The following is a 12055-nucleotide window of genomic DNA, read 5'->3' on the forward strand; positions in this document are numbered from 1 at the left end:
GTCCATTTCCTCCAGATTTTCCAATTTTGTGGAGTATATGTTTTTGTAGTAGGATCTGATGATTTCTTGAATTTCCTCAGTTTCAGTTGTTATGTCTCCACTTTCCTTTCTAATTTTGTTAATTTGTATACTCTCTCTTTGCCCTCTAGTTAGTCTGGCTAGGGGTTTATAAATCTTGTTGATTTTCTCAAAGAACCAACTCTTGGTTTTGTTGATTTTTTCAATGGTTCTTTTTGTTTCTATTTGGTCTATTTCTGCCCTAATTTTGATTATTTCTTGCCGTCTACTCTTCTTGAGTATATCTGCTTCCTTTTGTTCTAGGGCTTTTAGCTGTGCTGTCAGGTTTCTGATGTAAGCCCTCTCTAGTTTTTTTTTGGTAGAACATAGGGCTATGAGTTTTTCTCTCAGTACTGCTTTCATTGCATCCCATAGGTTTGGGTATGTTGTGTTTTCATTTTCGTTGAATTCTAGAAAGTCCTTAATTTCTTTCTTTATTTCTTCTATGACCCTGCTATCATTTAACAGAGCGTTGTTTAGTTTCCATGTGTACATAGGCTTTTTGTTGTCTTTGTTGTTGTTAAAGACCAGCCGTAGACCATGGTGATCTGAGAGGATGCATGGGAGTATTTCAATCTTCTTATATCAATTGAGGCTTGTTCTGTGTCCAATTATGTGGTCAATTTACGAGAAGGTGCCATGGGATGCTGAGAAGGAGGTGTATTCTTTTACTTTAGGATGATATGTTCTGTATATATCTATTAATTCTAGTTGGTTCAAAGTCTTTGCTAGTTTTGCAGTGTCCTTGTTCAGTTTCTGTTTCCATGATCTGTCCATTGCTGAGAGTGGGGTGTTAAAGTCTCCCACTACTATTGTGTGGGGTGAAATGTATTTTTTGAGCTTTAGTAGGGTTTCTTTATGAATGTTGGTGCTTTTTTATTTGGAGCATATATGTTAAGAATTGAGAGTTTCTCCTGACAGATTTCCCTGGTAATGAGTAAAAAGTGTCCTTCCTTAATTTTTTTTTGATAACTTTTGGTTGGAAATTTACTTTATTCGATATTAGAATAGCCATTCCAGCTTGCTTCTTGGGGCTGTTTTCTTGGAAGTTTTTTTCCCACCCTTTTACTCTGAGATAGTGTCTGTTTTTGTCTCTGGGATGAGTTTCCTGTATGCAGCAAAAGGCTGGATTTTGTTTATGTATCCAGTCTAATATCCTATGTCTCTTTATTTGGGAGTTGAGTCCATTTATGTTAATAGATATCAAGGAATAGTTGTTTATGTTTCCTCCCATTATTGCTTTTGTAGGTTGAGTTGTGTCTGTGTCTTTTTCTTCTTTTAGTTTTCTTGTTTAGGAGCTTTCTTGTTTTTACGAGGCTGTATTTTCCCTCATTGTATTGGGTTTTCCACCTATAATTCGTTGTAGTGCTGGATTTGTGTTCAGTTATTGTTTAAATTTTGATTTGTCTTGAAATATCTTCATCTCTCCATCTATGGTGATTGATAGTTTAACTGCTTGGGCCGGCACTTGTGCTCTCTTAGGGTCTGCATGATGTCTGTCCAGGCTCTTCTAGCTTTCATCATCTCTGTTGAGAAATCGGGTGTGATTCTGATTGGCCTGCCTTTATATGTTACCTGACCTTTTTCCCTTACTGCTTTTAGTATTCTGTCTTTTCTTTGGGCACTTGATGTTTTGACTATTATGTATCAGGAGGTATTTCTTTTCTGGTCCAACCTATTTGGAGTTCTGAAGGCTTCTTTTATGCTCGTTGTCATCTCATTCTTGAGGGTAGGGAAGTTTTCTTCTATGATTTTGTTGAAGATATTTACTGTGCCTCTTAGTTGATACTCTTCTCGCTCTTCCATTCCTATTATCCTTAGGTTCGGTCTTCTCATTGTGTCTTGGATTTCCTGGACATTTTGGGTTAGGAGCTTTTTGTTTTTTGCATCTTCTCTGGCTGTTTTGTCTATGTTTGCAATGTTGTCTTCTGCCCCCGAGATTCTCTCTTCGATCTTTTGTAATCTATTGGAAGTGCTTGCTTCTGTGACTCCTGATTTCTTTTTTTGGTGTTCTGCCTCTAGGGTTATCTCTTTTAGTGTTTTCTTTATTGTGTCAATTTCCATTTTAATTTCCCTCTTCCATTCCTTTATTTCTTTGGTTCTGTTTTCCTCTAGTTCTTTGAGTTCTTTAAGTGTTTTTCTTGTTTTCTCTTTAAAAGCTTCTGAATCTTTTTGCTTTTATTCCCGTTCTTGTTTAAGTATCTCTATCATCATCTTGAGGTATGATTTCAGGTCTGCGTCTTCTTTTTCTGGAGTGTTTGGAATTCCGATGTTTCCTGTTATGGAAGAGCTGGGTTCTGGTGCTGCCAGGTTGTCTTTGTTTCCTTGGGATATACTCTTTCGCTTTCCTCTTGCCATTTTGTTGTCAGTGATATGTTCTCACTTTTTCTTGTATCTGGTCTGTGTCCCTGCATCTCCACTGGTTCAGGTGGCAGATGGGCCCAGCCCTGTTCTATGCCTCAGTGTCGCCGGGTGGGAACAGAGGTTCCAAAGTTTTGTTCCTGGTCCCCGGATCAGGCAGGTCAGAGGGTGCGCCCCACTTGCGCACTCCGCAGAGATCTCTCTGCTCCCCGGCCGCCCAGATCTCCCACTCACCAGTTTCTCCACCCCTAGGGGCTGGGGGTTTGCATGGCAGATGGACCGGGCTCTGTTCTGCACTCTGAAGTCGCTGCCGGGTGGAAACAGAAGTTCCAAAGTTCTGTTCGTGGTCCCTGAATCAGGCATGTTGGAGGGCCCGCTCCGTGTGCGCACTCCGCAGAGATCTCTCTGCTCCCTGGCCGCCCAGATCTCCCATTCACCAGTTTCTCAACCCCTAGGGGCTGGTGGTTTGCGTGACAGATGGTCAAGGCTCTGTTCTGCACTCTGAAGTCGCCGCCGGTTGGGTAAACATTTTTGCATAAATATATACAAATACAATTGTGTCAGTGCTTGAGGTTTTTTTTTTTTTTAGGTTTGATACTCTGCATTAAGGTCTTACTAGTTACAATGAGCAAAAAGTACATGTAAAACAGGATGTAACCTGGAATTAGTCAACGTTTTCTTGGTTTGTAAGGATTGACCATGAATTTTTGTTGTTGTTGTTTTCTTTTCTTTTCTTTTTTTCTTGAACTTCACACAGTCTGTGAGTTGTTTCTGGGGCAGTCTGAGCCTCTGGGGTTAGCATCCCACAATTGGTGACTGCATATATTGTCTATTCTTTTGTGACTGGGTTATCTCACTTAGGATGATATTCTCTAGATGCAACCATTTTCTTAAGAATTTGGTTAAGTCATTGTTTCTGATAGCTGAGTAGTACTCCATTGTGTAAATGTACCACAATTTTTGTATCCATTCATCTACTGAAGGACATCTGGGTTCCTTCCAGCTTCTGGCTATTATAAATAGAGTTGCTATGAACATTGTGGTGCATGTTTCTTTGTTGTATATTGGAGTGTCTCTTGGGTATATGCCCAGAAGTGGAATAGCTGGATCTTCAGGTAGTACTATGTCCAATTTTCTGAGGAATCACCAGACTGATTTCTTGGGGTTTTCATTTTCATTGAATTCTAGAAAATTCTTAATTTCATTCTTTATTTCTTCTTTCACCCTGCTATGGTTAATAGAGCGTTGTTTAATTTCCATGTGTATATGGGCTTTTTGTTGTCTTTGTTGTAATTAAAGACCAGCCTTAGACCATGAAGATCTGAAAAAATTTATGGGAGGATTTCAATCTTCTTATATCTATTGAGGCTTGTTTTGTGAACGATTATATGGTCAATTTTCAAATAGGTGCTGTGAGGTACTGAGAAGAAGTTTTATTCTTTTGTTTAAGGATGATATGTTCTGTAGATATCTATTAATTCCAGTTGGTTTATAACCTCTGCCAGTTTTACTGTGTCCTTCTTCAGTTTCTGTTTTCATGATGTGTCCTTTGGTGAGAGTGGGTTATTGAGGTCTCCCACAACTATTGTGTGGGGTGCAATGTATTTTTTGAGCTTTAGTGGGGTTTCTTTTATGAAAATCAGTGCTTTTGTATTTGGGCATATATGTTAAGGATTGAGAGTTCCTCCTGACAAATTTCCCCTGTAATGAGTAAAAAGTGTCCTTCCTTATCTTTTTTGATAACTTTTGAATGAAAATATACTTTATTCAATAATAGAATGGCCTCTTCAGCTTGCTTCTTGGGGCCATTTGCTTGGAAGTTTTTTTCCTAACCTTTTACTCTGAGATAGTGTCTGACTTGTCTCTGAGATGAGTTTCCTGTATGCAGAAAAATGCTGGGTTTTTTTTTTTAATGTATCCAGTCTGATAGCCTATGTCTCTTTATTGGGAATTGAGTCCATTTACGTTAACAGATATCAAGAAATAGTGGTTGCTGTTTCCTGCTTTTTTTTCCTATTGGGGGTAGAACTGTGCCTGTTTGTCTTTCTTCTTTTGGATTTCTTGCTTAGGAGTTTTCTTGTTTTTACTAGGATATAGTTCCCCTTGTTGTATTGGGTTTTCTACCTATAATTCGTTGTAGTGCTGGGTTTATGGTCAGGTATTGTGTGGATTTAGTTTTGTCTTGGAATATCTTAGTCACTCCATATATGGTGATTGAGAGTTTTGCTGGGTATAGCAGCTTGGGCTGACACTTGGGCTCTCTTAGGTTCTGCATGGTGTCTGTCCAGGATCTTCTAGCTTTCATAACTCTCTGTTGAGAAATCAGTTGTGATTCTGATTGGTCTGCCTTTATATGTTACATGACCTTTTTCCCTTACTGATTTTAGTATTCTTTCTTTGCTTTGGCCACTTGGCATTTTGTCTATTATGTGTCAGGAAAAATATCTTTTCTGGTCCAACCTATTTGAAGTTCTGTAGGCTTGTTTTATGCTCATGGTCATCTCATTCTTAAGGGTAGGGAAGTTTTCTTCTATGATTTTGTTGAAGATATTTACTGTGCCTCTTAATTGATATTCTTTGCCCTCTTCTATTCCTATTATCCTTAGGTTTGGTCTTCTCATTGTGTTCTGGATCTCCTGGACATTTCGGGTTAGGAGCTTTTTGGTGTTTGCATCTTCTCTGACTGTTTTGTCTATGTTTTCAATGTTGTCTTTGGCCCTGATATTCTCTCTTCCATCTCTTGTAGTCTGTTGGCAATGCTTGCATCTGTGACTCCTGATTTCTTTTTTAGGTTTTCTACCTCTAGGCTTGTCTCTTTTGGTGTTTTCTTTATTGTGTCAATTTCTGTTCTAAATTCCTTCTTCCATTCCTTCATCTCTTTGGTTCTTTTTTCCTCTAGTTCTTTGAATTCTTTGGTTGTTTTACTTGTTTCCTCTTTAAAAACTTCTAATTCTTTATGCTTTTCCCCCGTTCTTGTTTAGGGATCTCTATCATCATCTTGAGGTATGATTTCAGGTCTGAGTCTTCTTTTTCTGGAGTGTTTGGCATTCCACTGTTTGCTGTGATATGAGAGCTGGGTTCTGGTGTTGCCTGGTTGTGTTGGTTTCCCTAGGATACGTTCTTCCGCTTTCCTCTTGCCACCCTGTTGTCTGTGTTTATATGTGGTCTTGTTGTCAGTCATTGATTCTTGCCTCTCCCTTGTACCTGGCCTATATCCCTCAATCTTCGAGTGTTCCTGGTGGCAGATGGCCTGAGTGTCTATTCTGTATGCATGGGCCGCTGGCTGGAAACGGACAGCCCAAAGCAGGGTTCCTGCTTCCCTGAACCAAGCAGGGGGGAGGGGATGCATTTTTTGCATGCTCAGCACAGACCTCTCTGTTCCCTGGCTACTTGGCTACTTGGAGCACCACCTCACTAGGCTTGTGTCCCTGGATCTCCGAGTGTTCTTGGTGGCAGATGGCCTGAGCACCTGTGCTGCACACATGGGCCACCAGCTGGAAACACACAACTCTGAAGCAGGGTTCCTGATCCTCTGAATCAGTCGGGGGGGGGGGCGCACTTTCTCTGGGCTCAGCAGAAATCGCTCTGCTCTGTCGCTACTCGAAACGCATTCTTACCAGGCCTGTGTCCCTGGATCTCCATTTTTCCTGGTTCAGATGGCCTGAGTGCCTGTTCTGCATGCAAGGGCCGCTGGCTGGAAACAGTCCAATGCAGGGTCCCTGTTTCTCTGAACCATGCAGTGGGGGAGGGGCCACACTTTCTACGTGCTCGACACAGACCTCTCTGTTCGCCGGCTAGGCTACGTGGCTACTCAGAGCACCCTCTCACTTGGCCTGTGTCTCTAGATCTCTGTTCTAGAGCTTTCAAGTGTGCTGCTAAGTTACTAGTGTATGCTGTCTCCAGTTTCTTTTTGGAGGCACCCAAAGCGTTTTCCTCTTAATACTGCTTTCATTGCATCTCACATGTTTGTGTATGTTGTGCTTTCATTTTCATTAAATTCTACAAAGTCCTTAATTTCTTTCTTTCTTTGTTTCTTCTTTGAGTATGCTATTATTTAGTAGAGCATTGTTCAGCTTCCATGTGTATATGGGCTTTTTGTTATCTTTGTTGTTATTAAAGACAAGCCTTAGTCCATGGTGATCTGATAGGATGAGAGTATTTCAATCTTCTTATATCTATTGAGGAACATAAGTTCCGGCTCCACTGAACTGGAAGGCCACATTTTCTGTGTGCTCCACCTAGCCCTCTCTGTGCTTTGGTTACTCACAGTGCAGTATCACTAGGCTTGTGTCATGTTTTCTATGGTATCTTCTACCACTGAGATTCTCTCTTCTGACTCTTGTATTCTGTTGGTGGTGCTCATGTCTATGACTCCTAATCTCTTTCCTAGGTTTTTCTATCTCCAGTCTTGTCTCCCTCTGTGATTTCCTTATTGTTTCTAGTTCCATTTTAGATTCTGGATTGCTTTTTTCAATTTCTTTACCTTTTTGGTTAATTTTTGTGTTTCCTCTTCTATCTCTTTACCTGTGTTGTCCTGTGTTTCTTTGAGGGAGTTTTTTTATGACCTCCTTAAAGTCCTCTAACATTATCATGAGTTGTGATTTTAAGTCAGAATCTTGCTTTTCTGGTGTGTTGGGGTTTTCAGAACTTACTTTGGTGGGGGAACTGGGTTCTGATGATGCCAAGTGTCTTTGGATTCTGTTGCTTAGGTTCTTGGACTTGCCTCTCTCCATCTGCTTATCTTTGGTGTTCACTGGTCTTGCTTAATCTGATAATGGCTTGAGTCTCCTGGATACCTCTTTGTCAGTACTACTGGAGGACCAGCTCTCTCCCCACAGTGTCTGTATACAGAATGCTGTGAGACAGGGTCAGTACAGGGCACAGACATAAACCAGAAGAATCCTGTCCCAAACTGCTTCTTGACTCTTATGTCCTTAAGGCTCCAGCAGGTCCCTAAGAGAAGAAGTGATGGTCTTACCTCTGCTTTCATGTGTGTTAGCACTTCTAGTGACCAGCTCTTTCCCAGCAGGGTCTAGGTATATAAAGCTGTGATACAAGTCAAACTCCAACTTCTTTATTAATGCACTTAGTGATATGAATTTTCCCCTTAATATTGCTTCCATTGTGTCTCATAAGTTTTGGTATGATGTGTCTGCATTTTTACTGAATTCTAGAAGGTCTGATTTCTTTTGTTATTTCACCCTGACCAGAGACCCTGAAGGAACAATAGGTGCTTTACCTGTTCCCAGTCACTGGGTCTCTGTTACTAGCTTCCGCTCCCCATACATTTAGGGGCATCACTCACATAAGTGCAATCCCCTAAGCTCTCCCACATGTAGATGAGGCATCCCTAACATCTCAGACCAAGACAAGAGGGAAAGAGACATGATCTGTGGTCAAATATGCTAAAAGCAGAGATCTCTATGCTAATGACTTACATAGAGGCCTGGAGGAAATAGCCAATAGCCTTATTTTCCCAAACATTACTCCCTGAAAAAGGTATTTGATCTCAGACCCACCCTAAAAAGTGGAGTATGATTTTACACATCAACTTTCCACCAGGGCAACAAATGATATGGAACCACAAACTGGTTCTTTTCATTAGGATCTGCTGTGGGGAATCATGGAGAGAACCTTTACCTACACAGCTGCTGTCTAATCTGCCATAGAAGGCCTCTCTATACTCCCAGCCACAATTTACACTAAGTCAAGTCAAGGAGTCTCCCCATGGAATCATCTGGAGCTCCCCTTCCCCACCCCGCCCAAGACCCTGGGATATATCCAGTCCCCACTTTATTCTCAGCACTTCTGAGTCTCCCAGCAGCACCTGAGTGTCCAAGGTCATGAGAACTAGATGGCCCTGGCTTCATCTCAGACTGGCAAGCCTACAAACCAGCTCCAGTGGTTTTCTTGTTTACAATGAGCTTTCCCAGCCCCAAACAGATGTCCCACGGAAACTGCGTGGGGAAGCACAGTCAAACTCTCTCTATCCCATCTACCAAAGTGGCAGAGTCCTGTGGTGGCGCAGATGCAGCACCCACCTGCACATGAGTATGTGGGCTTTCTGTTGGTTTTGTTGTTATTTAAGTCTAACCTTAGTCTGTGGTGATATGATTGTATGCATGTGATCATTTCAATCTTCTTGTATCTATTTAAGCTTGTTTTATGTCTTATGCTCCATTATGGAGAAGGTTACATGAGGTGCTAAGAAGAAAAAATATTCTCTTATTTTGTGGTGAAACATTCTATAGAGGTCAGTTAAATCTATTTGGTTCATAACGTCTATTAGTTTCACTGTGTCTCTGCTGAGTATTTGTTTCAATGACCTGTCCTTGGGTGAGATTGCAGTTATAGTCTCCCACTATTATTGTGTGAGATGGTTTGTGTTTTTTTTTAACATTAGTTGGATTTCATTTTTTTAATATGATGTCCTTGTATTTGGAACATAAATATTCAGGATAGAGGCTTCCTCTACATGGAATTTTCCTTTAATGAATATAAAATATCCTTCCAAATCTCTTTTGATAACTTTTGGTTGAAAGTCTATTTTATTGGATATTACAATGGACACTCAAACTTGTTTCTGCTTCGTAAACTTTTTTCCAGTCTTTTACTCTGAGGCAGAATCGTCCTTACCACTGTGCTTCTTGTATGCAACAAAGTGCTGTATCCTCTTTATTTATCCGGTCTGTTAGCCTATGTCTTTTAGTTGGGGAATTGAGTCCATTGATGTTGAGAAATATTAAAGACAGATAATATTTTGTGTTATTTTTGCTGGTGGAGATGGTATTATATGTGAATGATTCTCTTCATTGAAGTCTGTTGTATGTGATTTAGTTTCTTGTGGTTTTGGTTGTAATTACCCTACTGTGTTGCATGTTTAATTCTAGTGTCCTCTGTAGGACAGGATTAGTAGAAAGATAATGCTTAAATTTGGTTTTGTAACAAAATAATATGGGTACTCCATCTGTAATGATTGTGAGTTTTGCTGGGTATGGTAGCCTAACCTGGAATTTGTGTTCTCTTGGGATCAGGATGACATCTGTCTAGGATATTCTGGGTTCTAGAATCTGTTGAAAAGGTTGGTGTAATTATTATAAGTCTGCTTATATGCTACTTGGCCTTTTTTTCATACAGCCTTTAATATTCATTCCTTGTTCTGTGCATTTAATGTTTTGATTATTATGTGAAGGAGAATTTTCTTTTCTGGTCCTATTTAAGGTTCTGTAAGCTTCTTGTACCTTTATGGCCATCTCATTCTTTAGGTTAGGGATGTTTTCTATTATAATTTTGTTGGAAAGCTCTGAACACCCTAGAAACAACTTACAGACTATATGAAGTTAAAGAAAAACAAAGGCCAAAATAAAAAGAAAAATCATTATGCTTAATCTTTACACACCAAGAAAACTTTGACTATTTCCAGGATACATCTTGTTTTACATGTACTTTATGCTCATTGTAACTAGTAAGATTCTAAGGCATACTATCAAAACTTTAAAAAAATCAAGTACTGACAAAAATGTATTCATATACTTTTGTGCAAAAATGATTTTAAAATCTGTACATTTATCTTTGTTTTTTAAAATAACGTTGTTCAATTTAAAGATTTTTAAAAATAAAACTGACATGTTTACATTAGGGGACATCCAGAAGGAGCACAGAGACAAGATAGTTTTTAAAACTAAAGTATATAACTACCAATTTTGAAAAATGAACTACCCATAATATTTTTAAAACTCTATGAAGTTCAGCAATAGTAAATCTAAGCTCACAATTAGTGTCAATGTCAAAGAAAATCCTGAAACCAGCCATAAAGTTTTCTTTTCATGAAGGAAACTACTATAAATACATAAGCATATTTTTCATTAAAAATATAGGTGATTTAAAAATTTTGTGTTTAAACACCACTTCAGTAAATCAGAAGTTCTGAATAGAAAAGCAGGTATCAGTACTTTTCAATGTTTTGTTCATATATTTTTATTTTATGTGTATGAATGTTACTTCCACATACATAAGTATACCAAATGAATGCAGTGCCCACAGAAGCCAGAAGACATCACAGCACACAGTAGGCCTGGAGCTACAAATTGGTGCAAGTCACAATATGGGTGTTATGAATCAGGTCCTTTGCAAAAGTTCCACAGGCATCAGTCCTTTTTATAAAGGCCTTGGCAACTTTATAAATACAGGCTTGACTACAAATAACCTACATCCTCAAAAACAGCCTAAATAAAATCAAATTCATAATATATGTTTTATTTTGTTCTTTGAGAATTTCATAACTGTAGACAGTGTATTTTAGTCACATTCACCCTGAATGTCCCATTCAACTCCTCCCAGATGACCCCTCGCTCCATTCTTATTTCTTGTATTCTTCTTTAACTGAGACGAAGAGTACTGCCTATATGTGCCTGGAAATGGAGTCACACTATAACATGGTCAACCTTCCAAGGACCATACACCAAAGAACATAAAGCAAGCATTTGTGGAGCATTACTGAAGAGACACATAAAGAAAGGTAAGAAAGTGCCATTTGTTTCTATGAGAGAAATTTATAATCACATATATTTTACCCATGATTATGTTCCCTTTTACTAAGTACATATTCCCTGGTGTTCAGTGTAGACCTATGCCCACTGAGTGCAATAAGAAGCTTGTTATAGTCTGGTGATTCCTCAGAAAATTGGACATAACACTACCTGAAGACCCAGTTATTCCACTTCTGGGTATATACCCCCAGAGAAGCTCCAACATACAACAAAGATACATGCACCACAATGTTCATAGCAGCCCTATTTATAATAGCCAGAAGCTGGAAAGAACCCAGATTCCTTCAGTAGATGAATGGATACAAAAATTGTGGTATATTTACACAATGGAGTACTACTCAGCTATCAGAAACAATGACTTTATGAAATTCTTAAGAAAATGGATGCGTCTAGAGAATATCATTTTCAGTGAAATAACCCAATCACAAAAGAACAGACATAATATGCAGTCACTGATAATTGGATACTAGCCCCAGGAACAACTCACAGACTATATGAAGTTCAAGAAAAAAAGAACATTAAGCTTAATCTTTACACACCAAGAAAACTTTGACTAATTCCAGGTTACATCTTGTTTTACATGTACTTTATGCTCATTGTAACTAGTAAGATCTTAATGCACACTATCAACCCTTTAAAAAAAACCAAGTACTGACAAAAATGTATTCATATACTTTTATGCAAAAATGCATAAAATCTGTACATTTATCTTTGTTTTTTAAAATAAAATTGTTCAAAAAATAAATAAATGAATAAAAGATAGATGTATGCAAATATACTTGTTTAAAAAAGAAGCTTGTTATAGAATTTTTATAATATGGAAGGGAAGAAGGAATATGAAAGAAATTCCAGGATGATGAGCAGGTTTCCAAGCATTGTGGCCAGTTACATGAACAGAAACTGTCTAAATAGTATAAAAAATAAGCTATGGATCATCTGAGAGTTCCATGAGGTGGAATTTAATTTCTTCCTCCTTTCTGAATATATAAAAATGAAAGTTGTGTGGTGCTTTCAATTATGTGGTTATTAATGCAATATTAAACAGATGAAGATTCCATGGGTGTTATAATAAGATCTTTTTCAGTAGA

Source organism: Micromys minutus (genome assembly GCF_963924665.1).
Source record: "Micromys minutus genome assembly, chromosome: 16".
NCBI lineage: Eukaryota > Metazoa > Chordata > Mammalia > Rodentia > Muridae > Micromys > Micromys minutus.